We start from the raw sequence: 13,297 nt of genomic DNA, 5'->3' as shown, positions 1-13,297 counted from the left end.
TCTGCAGCAAGGTGGATGATACATAGGTAGCCTTCACTTGAATGCAAGGACTCAAGTTTTCTGAGCAGAACATTGTAATGAAATCATGCTATTAATAAATTAATCAATGTTATTAATGTAGATTTTCAGTGGTTTTAATATGTGAGTATAACCTCCCGTTATTCTATCTCTTTGTTGCCATTTTCAAACACAACCTCTGAGCTTGCTGTTTACCTGCTAGGAAAGTTGTATCATACATCTTGTGCTGTTTTTGTGGTGTTTTCTGGTAAAGAGAATCAGTCATTTTGATGCATGCCACCCAATGTGAAAATGTTCCACTCATAAAGATACCTCTAAACACTATTTTAGAGTCGATCAGACACTGCTTTCTGGGCTTCCTGAGTGGTGCCCAAGATTACTATGAGTGGTTGAAATAAAATTTGTGTATTTTCCCCTGTATGAGAATGATAGTGTATGCACACTAACAGAGTCATTTGGAGGTTTGATTATGCAAGACTGGCAGAATTATCCCATAAACTACTAGGTACGTATTTAAAATTTTTTTTACATTAGTGGAGAGGTGAAGCAAAGGTGGAACCCACTTTTGTTTTGTGTTCAAGTAAAAATTATATACACATTTTCAGAAAGATTCCAGAGAGTAACCAAGTCACCACCTGCATAACTACTAATCCCAGCATTTCATCACCCATCAAGCACACCCTCAAGTCTGCAAAACTATAGTGCCCATAGCTGCAAAAGGGTTCTGTACATAAAGTAGCCCTGTGACTGGTACCCAGTTGAGTCCCAAAGCTAATGTAGAGAAAGACATCAAGATTTGTACCCTACCTTTAAGGAACTCAATTTCCCTTCATAGGTGAAAGCATGGCTGGAGGACATCCAGTACGTTTACCCCATTATCTTGCAGGTCACTAAGATAATTCACAAGCTCACTAGCACATAGGTTAATGAAAATCACTGTGAGACAATGAAAGTTCTAATATTGTTTGGCTCTTAATTGTGGCATAGAGCTTGGAGGCAGCATGTATTGGCAGATACGGTAATAGTTGCCATTTTTTTTGTCTTCTAGTAAGGAGCACTATTTGAATATCATATATCATAATATCAGGTCTGCAAACATTTTGGGATCAACCAAAAGGACCTGAGGGATAGACTGGGGTGAGGTGAGGAAAACTCTATCGTGTATGGTCTGTCACAGTGATTCATAACCACATGAATGGATGAATTAAATTGCAGATATTTTAATGTGAATTCATTCAAACTAATATTACATTTCAATTCAATTCAGTTTTATTCATATAGTGTCAAATCACACCAACAGTCAACTCAAGGCACTTTATATTGTAAGGTAAAGTTCCACAGAAGTGGGGCTTGAAAAATGAAGGCTCTGCCTCCCATTCTACTTTTAAAATAAAATCTTCCCTCCGACGTGTTAAACCTAAAGTAACGAGTCTGTCTTGAAAATGTAAGGAGTAGAAAGGACAGATATTTGTGTAAAAATGTAGCAAGTAAAAGTAAAAAGTTATAAGAAAAATAAATACTCAAGTAAATGGTCTAGTTCTTATTTAGCTCTTTTCTACTCTGTCTGAGCACTCAAAGCGCTTATACAACATGTTTACATTTACCCATTCACAAAAGCACTTCCATGATTAAGTAAGCACTTTTATTATCTAACATTCACACTCCAGCGCTTGCGTCGGAGAGCAACTTGGGGTTCAGATCTTGCCCAAGGATACTTTGACATGTAGCCTGGAGCAACCAGGAATCAAACCACCAACCTTCCAATCAGTGGGTGACCTGCTCTACCTCCTGAGCTACAACCACCCCCAAGTAAAGTACAGATACCTGAAAATTCTACTTAAGTACAGTAACAAAGTTATGTGTACTTCATTACTTCCCACCTCTGGAACTCATCAACAGTATAAAATCCAATTGCAGGGTATTTTATTTTATTTAGGATTTTTTCTGACATTCTGGATGATATTATGTAACACAGACCTTTTTCAGCAAGAAAAGAGTGCAAAAGCTGCCTTTGCTGCTCAAAAAAACAGTGTGGTCCTCCTTGGATTTGAATGTTCACACTTTTATTTGCCTATAATTATTCCATGACATGGTAAGTAAAACCTGAAGGCATTTTTAATACACTGGGTGGGATTTGTAATAAGAACTGGGAGTGTAGTCACAACATAAATCCAAAGTTCAACTGTTTCTGTCTTCCACTTAAGCTTCTTGAATTTTCCAAATGTAAGGAAGACTTATGTTTCAATAAATGGCATTGTATTAACTTAAAAAAAACAAATTCAGAAGCTTAAGTATTGTCATTGATAAGCATAAATAAATAGAAAAGCATTCCTGCATTCTTTGAGTGAAGCAGTGTAGTCCAGGGGTAATAAACATTAAACTACATAATTCACATTATTATTTCTCTAGGATTTGTTAGACTAAAGTGATTAATCGGAAACATATTTGCAAAATTGAAATTACTTCATTTCACTTGCTAAGAAAATTGTGTTTTCTGCTTCACATTTTCTGATGAACATTTTGTAGTTGATAATTTTCTGATGATGGGTTTGAATAGTTTCAGTTCTACCTTAATGCAGCAAAAAGGTCAAACCCACAAACTTTCATGAAATTTGTTAAGCTAATAAAAGTCAGACCAGACCAACATAGACTGCTTCCTAATTGTCAGCTGTGTGCAGCACTAACAGGATTTGAGCAAAGGAGGGTCATTTTTTAAATCCACCTCTTTAAACAGAGGACTTGTTCTATGCTCACAATCCAATTGCCTTGAAATAATCCATATGACTGAGCAGTAAAATATTTTTTGGTTGGAAGGAAAGTGTTCTGGTGTCCTGGAGAGAAATCCTAGTCAAGTAGTGTAGTGAATGTGCTGCTACAAAAATAGTGTAACATCTTCTGTTTAAAATATTATAAAGGATCGATGTAGCTTTTGTTTCCAATAACTAAGAAGTATGCTTTCCTGTGCTACTATTAAATTATTATTAAATAATAGCACAGAGACAACAATGTGTCAGATTTCAGATGTAGTTTTTAATGTCAGCTCTGTCTTTGTCCCATGAGCTAAGGCAGTCATACATAAATCTGGTTAAAGTTGGAGTTTTTCTTAGTTCACACAATTATGATGCACACAGTTTGAAGTAAATCTCATTTGTTTTGACAAACAAAGTCTTAGGTTAACAATTATTCTGGGCTTTGAAGGATTAACAGAATGCCAGGCATCAGTTCCTCTTTTTGGTCCAGCAAAAATGCTTTATTATTCTTGGAAATATAACGGAAACTCACCGAGCAATGAACTTTTCCATCATGTTTTCCAACTGTGAGAAAAAATAATCTTTTAATGTCTGACCTTTAACAACATTTCCAGGTTCTTTAGCATGTGACTGTTTCTGTTTGGATGGAAAGGATGCCCCATTAGGTGTTTTCCATTACTGGATGCCAAATTTGATTATTAAATTAATTTGAGCCCTGTTGTGTTTTCTTCTGTCCAACACTCATAATATTGTATCTATAATAAAAATGATAATCATGTTCACTCAAGTCCTTGGAAGTCTCTAAGCACACAGCTGACTTGGAGATTAAGTAACCACAGAGTAGCCGTGGGCATAGCACAATGGAGAGCATACCTCAGGAAACTCCTCTCCTCCCAAGGGCACACTCTCTGGATGATGTATTTCCTGTTTATTTCTTGGGCCACCCCCGAACAGCTATGTATACCACAAAAAACTGGACTATATCCAAATTGTCTTCCGAAGAATGAGATAACTCTAAAATTTATGTGACCTGCTCCTCCACATGTGTGGTTTGTCCATCCATTTTTATTATTCTTAGAAGCAAAATTTTCCATTAAAATGAGTAGTGTCTGTTTCCTGTCTCCCAAGAAAAAGGAGACATGAATCTAATAAATGTCAAATTCTGATTCCCACTTAAGATATGGCTACATATGGTTACTTCTCAAAACTCCTGGTACAGTAAGCATTTCTGATAGTCCAGAATTATAAGAAAACTTTGCTTCAAAAATGATCTGTCCACTTCCTGCTGTGTGATGAACCAGTTGTCAAATTAAAGATATCATTCTTTTAAGAATATTGCATAAATAGGCCAAATTGTCTCATTACACATTTCCACATGGCTTTCACTTTAAAATGAGTTTTTTGGGGGGCTTGTTTTGCTTTGACATTATATTTTTTGTTAAGCAGCTTTTAAGTTCATCCATACTGCCTATATGCCTCAATACATTTTCCTAGATGCATATGACTATTTTTATTTTTTTATTCAAGAACAAACAAACACACACTTACTGTACACATGCAGATACACGTGCACATAGTTCGAGACATGCAGACCATAAAAATCTGATATGAATCCTTCTGGGAGGGTTACTGTGAGGTTCATGTTTAAAAATAGGCACAATGTTGCTCTGCACATTAAATAACTATTTTGAACATAAGCTGGAGAATCAGTTCAACTGTGTTCCACTGCTCCGCATCTACTTCAGGAAACATTTATTTCCATTCAGTATGTTTCTGTCTGTGTTTTATGACATTTACTGGGCTGTACTGTTAATTTAGATACAATGCATTATTGCTAATAAATCACAATTTGACAAGTTCAGTATGTAATCTACATGAGGATTTTTCAGATCTGCAAAGTGAGGAGAAGCCATCAGAGGTGCAGTCTGGGCTTGTACTGTAAGCATGATGAATGCTGGAGTATGAAAAAAGTTTGCTATTGAAGGAGGATGTTTATATTTATTCAGTCATTTAAGAATGACACACACACACACACACACACACACACACACACACACACACACACATACACACACACACACACACACACACACACACACACACACACACACACACACACACACACACACACACACCAAAACGCTTACTGGAATATATATCAAAAAGCTTACTGGAAAACAAACAAAATGTTGCAAAGTGTAAGTTACCTGGAGAAGGCTACATCTAATTGAGTGGTAAATTGTTATGTAATTTGCCAAGAGTTAAACAGTTTTAACCAGAACAAAGTGTAACAATGTCCCTGTGGAAAGGAATGCTGTGAAAATAAAAAAATAGATGGGAAATTTGCTAAAAATAAATGCATTAAAAAAAGAAAAAGAAGAAGAATGAGAAAAACTGTAAACCAACAGGCAACTGGAGAAGCTCCACCGGCCTTTGCAGGCCTGTGTTCTCGACATTACACGGTGTTTAACACTACTGAAGTTGGATGACGTGCAAAGGGCCGCTGCAATGACAAAGCAGAACAGAAGAGGACAAACAAAAAACGTCCTGTCGTGATTGCGAACAGAATGTTTGTTTTCACCTAACCCTGGCTTAATGTCTCTATCGCTCCAGATCTCCAGTCCACGGCTCTTTCTCAGTTCTGTTCCTCTCTCTTCCACGTTCCCGTTTTCTGTTTCTTTGTGATCTCTATTTTATCTCCCCCTCTCTCTGTGTCTCTTTTATTCTCTCATTTGAAATCCTGTTTGAGTTGATTCCTAGTCTGCAATCTGTCAAAAAAGAATATGGTCCCCATGTTATCGTGCTCATCAGCAATACATTTCCTGAGAGGATGGTGCGTGTTGCGGTGCATGTGTCTGTCTGTCCTGGACAAAAAAGTTACGTGTTAAGCCCTAATCTTTTGTGAGATACATAAACTAAGAAGGAATATTGCAGATTCTCAATCACGCAACTTTAATAAGTATAATTATCGTGTAGTCTCCATACACTGTATGCTAAACAAAAATAATAAGACCCTGTAGACATAGATAAAATTGTTAACTCTTTTAAGAGGTGATGAGTAAATGTATTTCTACTAATGTAATACTTTTGTAATGGATTTTATCTGCCATTGATTCTCCTTTGCAAATGTGATTGGGGACTGTCTGTGACATATCAGTGTGTGGTATCCTGTTTTGCCACCCTTTCCCTGTGATAAGACTCAACATGTGCATTAAGGTGTGTGTGAGATGAGACATTTGGCTGAATTATCTGAGATGTTTTCTTATCAGACACATTTATAGTCTCATCCAGGGCATCTGGTCTGGAAGATGCAATCCACAGAAGTTACAAAGGAACTGAGTGGTACACAAAGGGAAATACAGATAACCTGGAGCGTATAAAGGCTTTTGCGTGCTTTTTTGTTTGTTTTTGTGTTTTTTTAACAGTGGTTCATAAAAAGTGGTGTGTGTGTGTGTGTGTGTGTGTGTGTGTGTGTGTGTGTGTGTGTGTGTGTGTGTGTGTGTGTGTGTGTGTGTGTGTGTGTGTGTGTGTGTGAGAGAGAGAGAGAGAGAGATGCTGGTTTGAATCTCTGGAATGGCATGTTCTTGAATGGATTGAAAACCATCTGGAATCCAAACCGTCGGGGGATGAAGCCCCAGAGCACCCTCGGACTGGCATTGGTGTTGGAATATTGAAGTTCACCTGCTGCCTGTCTCCACTCTGAGTACACCACTGTGGGTCCTTGAGCAAAGCCTTTAACCCCCCCCAGTTGCTCCCCGGGCACTTTGTAGCTGCCCCCTGGGCCGCATGTTGTGCTGTGTGTGTGCTGCATGTGTGATGGGTTAAATGCAGAGACTAAAATTTGTGTATGTGACATTAAAAAAAAAAGTTGTTTGTTTTGTTTGTTTCGTGTCCTCTGAACTCTTGATCATTTTATCAAGAATGTCACAGAAAAGTAAGGAGGAATGTGAGATCAAAACATTTTCCAACTCCATACATAAAAAGTTAAAAACATCAATATGGACAATCTCTTCTTCTAAGGTCATACCGTTTTACTGTTTTCCATGTATTCCAGCAGTTTTGAGAACAGTATTCAGATACAGTTTGTGCCACATCGTTGTGACAGTTTTTGTAATTTTGTGTCTCTACACCATCACAGTGAATTTTAAATCAAACAATCAAGATGTGATAGAAATGCAGACTTTACTTCAAGGGGTTTAACAAAAGCATTGCTACAACAGTTTAGGTATCCCAGCTGTTAATTTAGGCTCAAAAGGTAATTGGACAAATAAAGATAATTTTAAATATATGTATTGTTTTTAATACTTTGATGAAAGTTCTTTTTGGCCATTGACTCAGTTTGAGATGTTCTGCCAGGCCATGCTTGTTAGTGGGGTTTTCTGCATTATATTTTGCATTTAATAACCAAAACGCATGTTCGGTTGGGTTAAGAATATCCATTTTTTTATCCTGAGAAACTCGTGGGTTGCTTTCGCAGAATGCTTTGGGTCATTATCCATTTGCACTGGGAAGCATTGTCAGATCAGTTTAGTAGAGTTGGGCTGAATCTGAGCAGAGAGTATTGCCCTGTACATGTCATCCTTCCTTCATCAATAAACACCAGTGACCTGGTTCCACTGACAGCCATATATGAACATGCCATAACACTGCCTTCATCATGTTTGACACATAATCTGGTATTATGAGCTGCTCCATGCTTTTCTCTTCCCATCATTCTCATGCAAGTTAATGTTGATTTCATCTGTCCAAAGATTTTTATTTATTTATTTGAGGCAGGCTCTTTTAGATGTTTCCTAGTTTATGAAGGTGTCTCTTGATTGTAGACTTTGGCAATGCTATGCCTACCTCCTTGAGAATTTCTTGACTTGGCTAGCTGTTTTGTTTTTCTCAACAATGAACGAGTTCTGTGATCATCCCCTGTGGCTGTCTTCTTTGGTCTTTCAGGCCTTTTGGTGTTGCTGAGCTGGCCAGTGCAGTCATTATATTTAAGAATGTACCAGATTGTAGATATGGCTCCTCTTAAAGCTTTTCCTAACTCTCTAATATGTTTAATTTGGTGATTCAGCTTGATGATGGCCTCCTTTTACGTCTCTTTGAACCTCATACTGAGAGCGCCAACAAACGGCTATCAAATGTTAGTTCAGTGCTTGAAATCAGCTCCAGATATTTTATCTGCTTAATTTGTCATGAGACAGGCCATGAAACTGCTGATCCATTCTCCCATTAGGTTTAAACCTCTGAAAACAGGGGTCTTTGTTTAAAAGTGGCTGTATTTTCTACACAGTTAATGCAATACTTTGGTTCAATCTTTTGAATTAAAGCTAAATGACTGCAATTCAATCATATCTTGGTTATTTGATTTTTAAATCCATTGTGGCAGTTACAGAGCCAAAGTTTCAAAAGGTGTGTCATTGTCCAAAAATTTCTGGACCTAAGTGTAGACATACAATGGGCTCAAGAGCAACAAGATTACTGTGAGAATCAGAGTCATTCTCTCTTGTCTTGGAGAGAAAGCAGTGACAGAATCATTAGCTACAAATGGCAAGTCTGTGGTTGTTGTTTTAATCCTCCTTTAATTTGAATTATTTGTTAAGTAACATTATATGTTACTTCTTTGTAGTGCCATCTAATAAAAATTTCCATTCATTTTCTTTCACTTGTCTATCTCTAATAAAAATTTGAATTGTTTAATACAAACATTTAATTTCTACATAATTGAACAGAAACTGTATATTACAACTGAAGTTGTCAGTGTTAATAACAAAGACAGTGTAATAGTATATGTTTCAAACTGAGGGAAATGAGAGTATGTAGCTTAATGATGCCAGGAAGAAGAGGGGGGTTGCCTACCAAGGTTTGGGATTCAATCACCTGCTCCTCCACTCTGTATGCCAAAGTGCCCTTGGGCAGCTGAACCCCAAATTACCCCAGATGCATCCACTTGAGTGTTAGTGTGTGAAAGTGTGTAAATGGGTGACTGTGGCTTGTAGGAAAAAAGCACTTTAAGTGCTCAGAGTAGCATTAAAAGCAATAAGCACCAGTCCAAGTTTAGCTCTGTTTATCATTACTTCTATGAAACTTACTGCAAATGAAACATTTATTTATAGTTTTAAGATTATAGCTGAACCAATAATGCTCTTATTTGTCAAATAAAATGTCCATATTGCGTTGCTTTCAGTGAGGTCAGGTGGCATTTATCCTCATCCAATTGCCAGTCTGTAGTCTGTTACAAAACAGGAAAATTAGTTATTTCTTATTTGTTTATGGTGCTGTTGGCAGTGTGTCACTCCACAAGCAAAGCCCACTTCATGCTCATACAGTAGTAACTTATCACTCAAAAAGCAATCACATTCAACAGGCCCATAATTTATAGAATAGCATCATTTTGTATTTAATAAGAGTAGGGATTGGGACCAAAAAGCTTGTCATGAAAATATTTATTGAGATCATAAATCAAGTAAGGCTCCGGGTTAATTTCTCATAGACTGAATGAGTACTGATCTTTTAAAAGAACAATACTTTTTGCAAGTCTTAAAGCATGATGTTCCCAACAAGACTTTTTTTTTACTTTATTGTAGGCATTTCCTCTTTCATTTGGATCACACACATAAATGGACCAAAGGAAAGGGGAGACAATTTCTGGTGGCCAAGCTCAGTTATAGAGCCAATCCTTATTTCATGTCTGTTGTTCTATGTGCCCTTACTTTGTGACTAGAGGGATTGCTTCGCCTTTTCTAAACCCAATGATTTTAGTAAACAAATGCTTCATTTTTGCTTTTATGATTTTACCATCTTTTTTTTTTCCCACATAGGCAGGACCTTCCACAGAGCCAAGCTGTCTAAAGCCATCACAAATTGCTCTAAATTGAAAGACAAACATATGTGCTTTTAAGATGATGCCAGTATTTAGTCACAATAGCAGCCAGGCCTCATGACATTCATTGTCCGCAGATCCAGATTTTCAGTGCTGGAGACAAAGTGGAAGGACCCTGCAGCCACGTCAAGCTAATCATGGCAGCCAAAGGTAATTGGATTGACTTAAGTCCCCACAGGCCCGGTATTAGAAAATTGTAATCAGTGTCATTGGCAGAAAGACAAGGGGTGCTCAGCTTTCAAAACCAATTACAGTTAGCCATAAAAGAACCATTCATTAAAAACACAGAGAAATCTTTTCATTCAGACAATTGTCTTTAAAATGCTTTCTTTTTCTCAAGAAATTTTAGAAGGTAGAGCGACAGGGAAAAGTTGGTAATGACAAAGCCTGAAAAATAGATTTACACATATACATATGACATTTTTCCTGCATCTTTGGCGTAACTGATTCCTGCATTGCTCAGAAGAAATGTAATGCAAATATTCCATTAGAGACTTTGTTACACCGATCGTTCCGCACTTGACGAACCCAGCATATCCTGTGCTTGTTTGGACTATGCTTAAGTTTCATACCAGTTAGTTTCATAATGTAAACAAAAGTGTAGCTCCAACACCACATTTAAAAAGCATCATTAGTACTTGGTTTCACACTAGATTTTTTTTGTCAGTGTATGGATTATTGAGCTAAGTTATTAATATTTTCTAAAACTAAAAAAAGGTTTGTATAACTCTTTGTTCTGAACAAAGCAGGCTTGTATTTCCAAATACAAGTCAGGAAAACTTTCTGTAGTTTCTGCTTATGAATAAACAGCATGTTGTATTGTGTCTGTTTTGCCTTTTATTTTGTCTCTTGTAAAGTTAAATGCTGGGAGAAGAGAAGAAGATCTTGAAATAAATATCATACACTGTTGTTTATTAGATATTAAATGCTTTCCCAGGATGAATAGGTGTTCAAACAATGCCATCTAGTGGGTGATAACCAGAATCACAAGTCAGATAGTGTATGTACAAGTGACAGTGCAACTGCTGGCACCAAGCAAAACCACAACATTAAGGAAGGAAGGTCAGAAGATGGCGTGTGATTCATCATGATATCATTCTGGTAATATACAGCTTCACATATTGTGGGATTACAGGTGTTCATGCACTAGGCTGTTGCAATATAAGAGAAAGGGGATTGAGAAATAGAGTTAGTTGTACTTTGGAAACTAACCCTGAGTGTCAAAGTACACTTGATTTTAAGATTATTTAAATCTATAGTTGGAAACAAGTTACCCACATACATGTCCACCACTGGTGACCTCAACCAGTCATTTCTTTCTTTAAGGATGAGCCACTGGACTGGGCAGACTCAGTATATTGAGTCTACCAGTTACAGTGCCTACTGTGGTAGGGTGTAGAAGAGAATCACTGTTAACATGTTTTATCACTGTACTTTCAGACTTCACAGTACCAATTCCCAAGTTATCTCCTATGCTGTAAACAAGCTGACCCTTGTGGGTCTCGTGTTTCCTGGAACCTACAATCCTGCTAACACATCTTTTCACAAGAATGAGTAATCATTGTAGAAAAAAAAGCCAGAGTCAGTGTCTGTTATTCACTGACCCTTACTTGTACACAGCACTGCATGGGTTAGGAAACAACCTTATATGGACAGAATCTTGTGTGCATTACTTTCCCAAGCCAGCAAACTGGTGGAAAAGAAGAAGAAGAAGAAGAAGAAGAAGAAGAAGAAGAAGAAGAAGAAGTAAAAACACATACATTTTTGAGGGTGTTTTCTTTAATGTGCTTGGGTTGCTCACCAAAACTTCCTGTAAGAATATGATGTTGAATTTTAATATGATTATTTGTAAAGTAAAGCACTATGTTCCCAGACAACCAAGGCTTTTATGTTCATAGATTCAGGGTTATATTTATTGCAAAATAATGTGACTGCTCCTAATTACTCTCAAAACTCAAAATGATGGATGGATGGAACTCAAAATGCTTATGCTTCAGGATAAACTGAACAGGATGAGAGTGGACCCCTGCCTGGTCACTTGGATCTCCAGCTACCTCACTGACAGTATGGCAGGCTGAAGGACATCATGTCTGCCACTGTGACCAGCAACACCTGAGCACCCCAGGGGACAGTGCTGGACCCTCTTCTCTTCACCCTGCACACTGCAGGCTTCTGCTACATCTCTGAGCTGTGTCACATTCAGAAGTTTGCTGATGACACAGCCATTGTGGGGTGTATCAGGGATGACAGAGAGGAGGAGTACAGGAGCTTGGTGAAGGACTTTGCTGTCTGGTGCCACAGGAACCACCCGGAGCTCAACACCTCAAAGACCAAGGGGTTGATCATTGACTTTAGGAAGTCCAGACCAGTTCAAATTGAGGGAGCTGAGGTAGAGGCTGTAGACTCCTACAAGTACCTTGGACTGTGGCTGGGCAGCAAGCTGGACTGGACGTGCAACATGGCTCACCTTTACAGGAAGGGGCAGAGCAGGTTGTACTTTCTGAGGAGGCTACGGTCTTTCAACATCTGCAGAAAACTCTTGGAGATGTTTTATCAGACTGTTATAGCAAGCGTTCTGTTCTACACTGTGATGTGTGTGTGTATGTGTGTGTGGGGGGGGGGGGGGGGGGGGGGGGGGGGGGGGGGCAGCACATCCAGGAAGGACACATCCAGGCTGGACAAACTGATCAGGTGGGCCGGCTCTGTGGTCGGCATGAAACTGGAGTCTCTGGTGACGGTGACAGAGAAGAGGACTATAAACAAACTACTGGACATTATGGATGATGCCACTCACCCTCTGCACACTGTCATCAGCAACCAGAGGAGCCTGTTCAGTGACTGACCGCTCCTTCCCAAGTGTAGGACTAGTAGACTGAAAAACTCCTTTGTCCCTCATGCCGTCAAACTGTACAACTCCTGTCTCGGGGGTGGGGGGGGGGGGGTAGCCTGAGCCTGACCCCAAACACAATGCAGCATAAAGCAATACTGGACAATGGGCAATTTCATGGTCCAATACCACATCATCTGTGAGATATTTTGTATCTTCTTTTGTCTTTGTTGCATCTTTGTTTATTATTTATCTATTTATTCATTTGCTTGTATATTTCTTCTATATTTCTGACTACTGTTGGGTTTGCTTGTGTGACTACAATGTAAAAGTGCTACTGGAACTTTAATTTCCCTGAAGGAACCCTCCCAAAGATCTAACCTCCAAACATCTTATGATAATACATTAGTCTGGACTGTATAGTCAGGGGTCAAGTATGCAGACATTTTTTGGGCTGGGCCTGATTTCTGTAATATCAGAACTCTCAGTTTGCCTTGTACGTCCTATCAACAATGTCACTGAACAAAAACTTGTATCTAACTGTAAAGCACATAAATCCATAGGTGCAAGAAGCTTTTTTTCCTCTGCTGTATAAAGTACATGACTGTCATTAATGGTCTCAAAACATTGGCTCATTTGTAGTTTGTCTTTCAATCTTTGAATCTTTCAATTGTAAAGAGTTGTTTCTATAACGAGGTAAAACAAAGGTATGAAAGAAAAATAAGTATTAAAGAAAAAAAAAAACATTTCTCAAAGCTTTGGTACTCAAAGTCTGTGCTGTAGTAGCAGCAAGATGTGAAAAAACAAAACAAAACAGGCACTCTAATA

Source organism: Archocentrus centrarchus, chromosome 3 (genome assembly GCF_007364275.1).
Source record: "Archocentrus centrarchus isolate MPI-CPG fArcCen1 chromosome 3, fArcCen1, whole genome shotgun sequence".
Classification (NCBI taxonomy): Eukaryota; Metazoa; Chordata; class Actinopteri; order Cichliformes; family Cichlidae; genus Archocentrus; species Archocentrus centrarchus.
Note: the sequence above shows the minus strand (reverse complement) of the source record.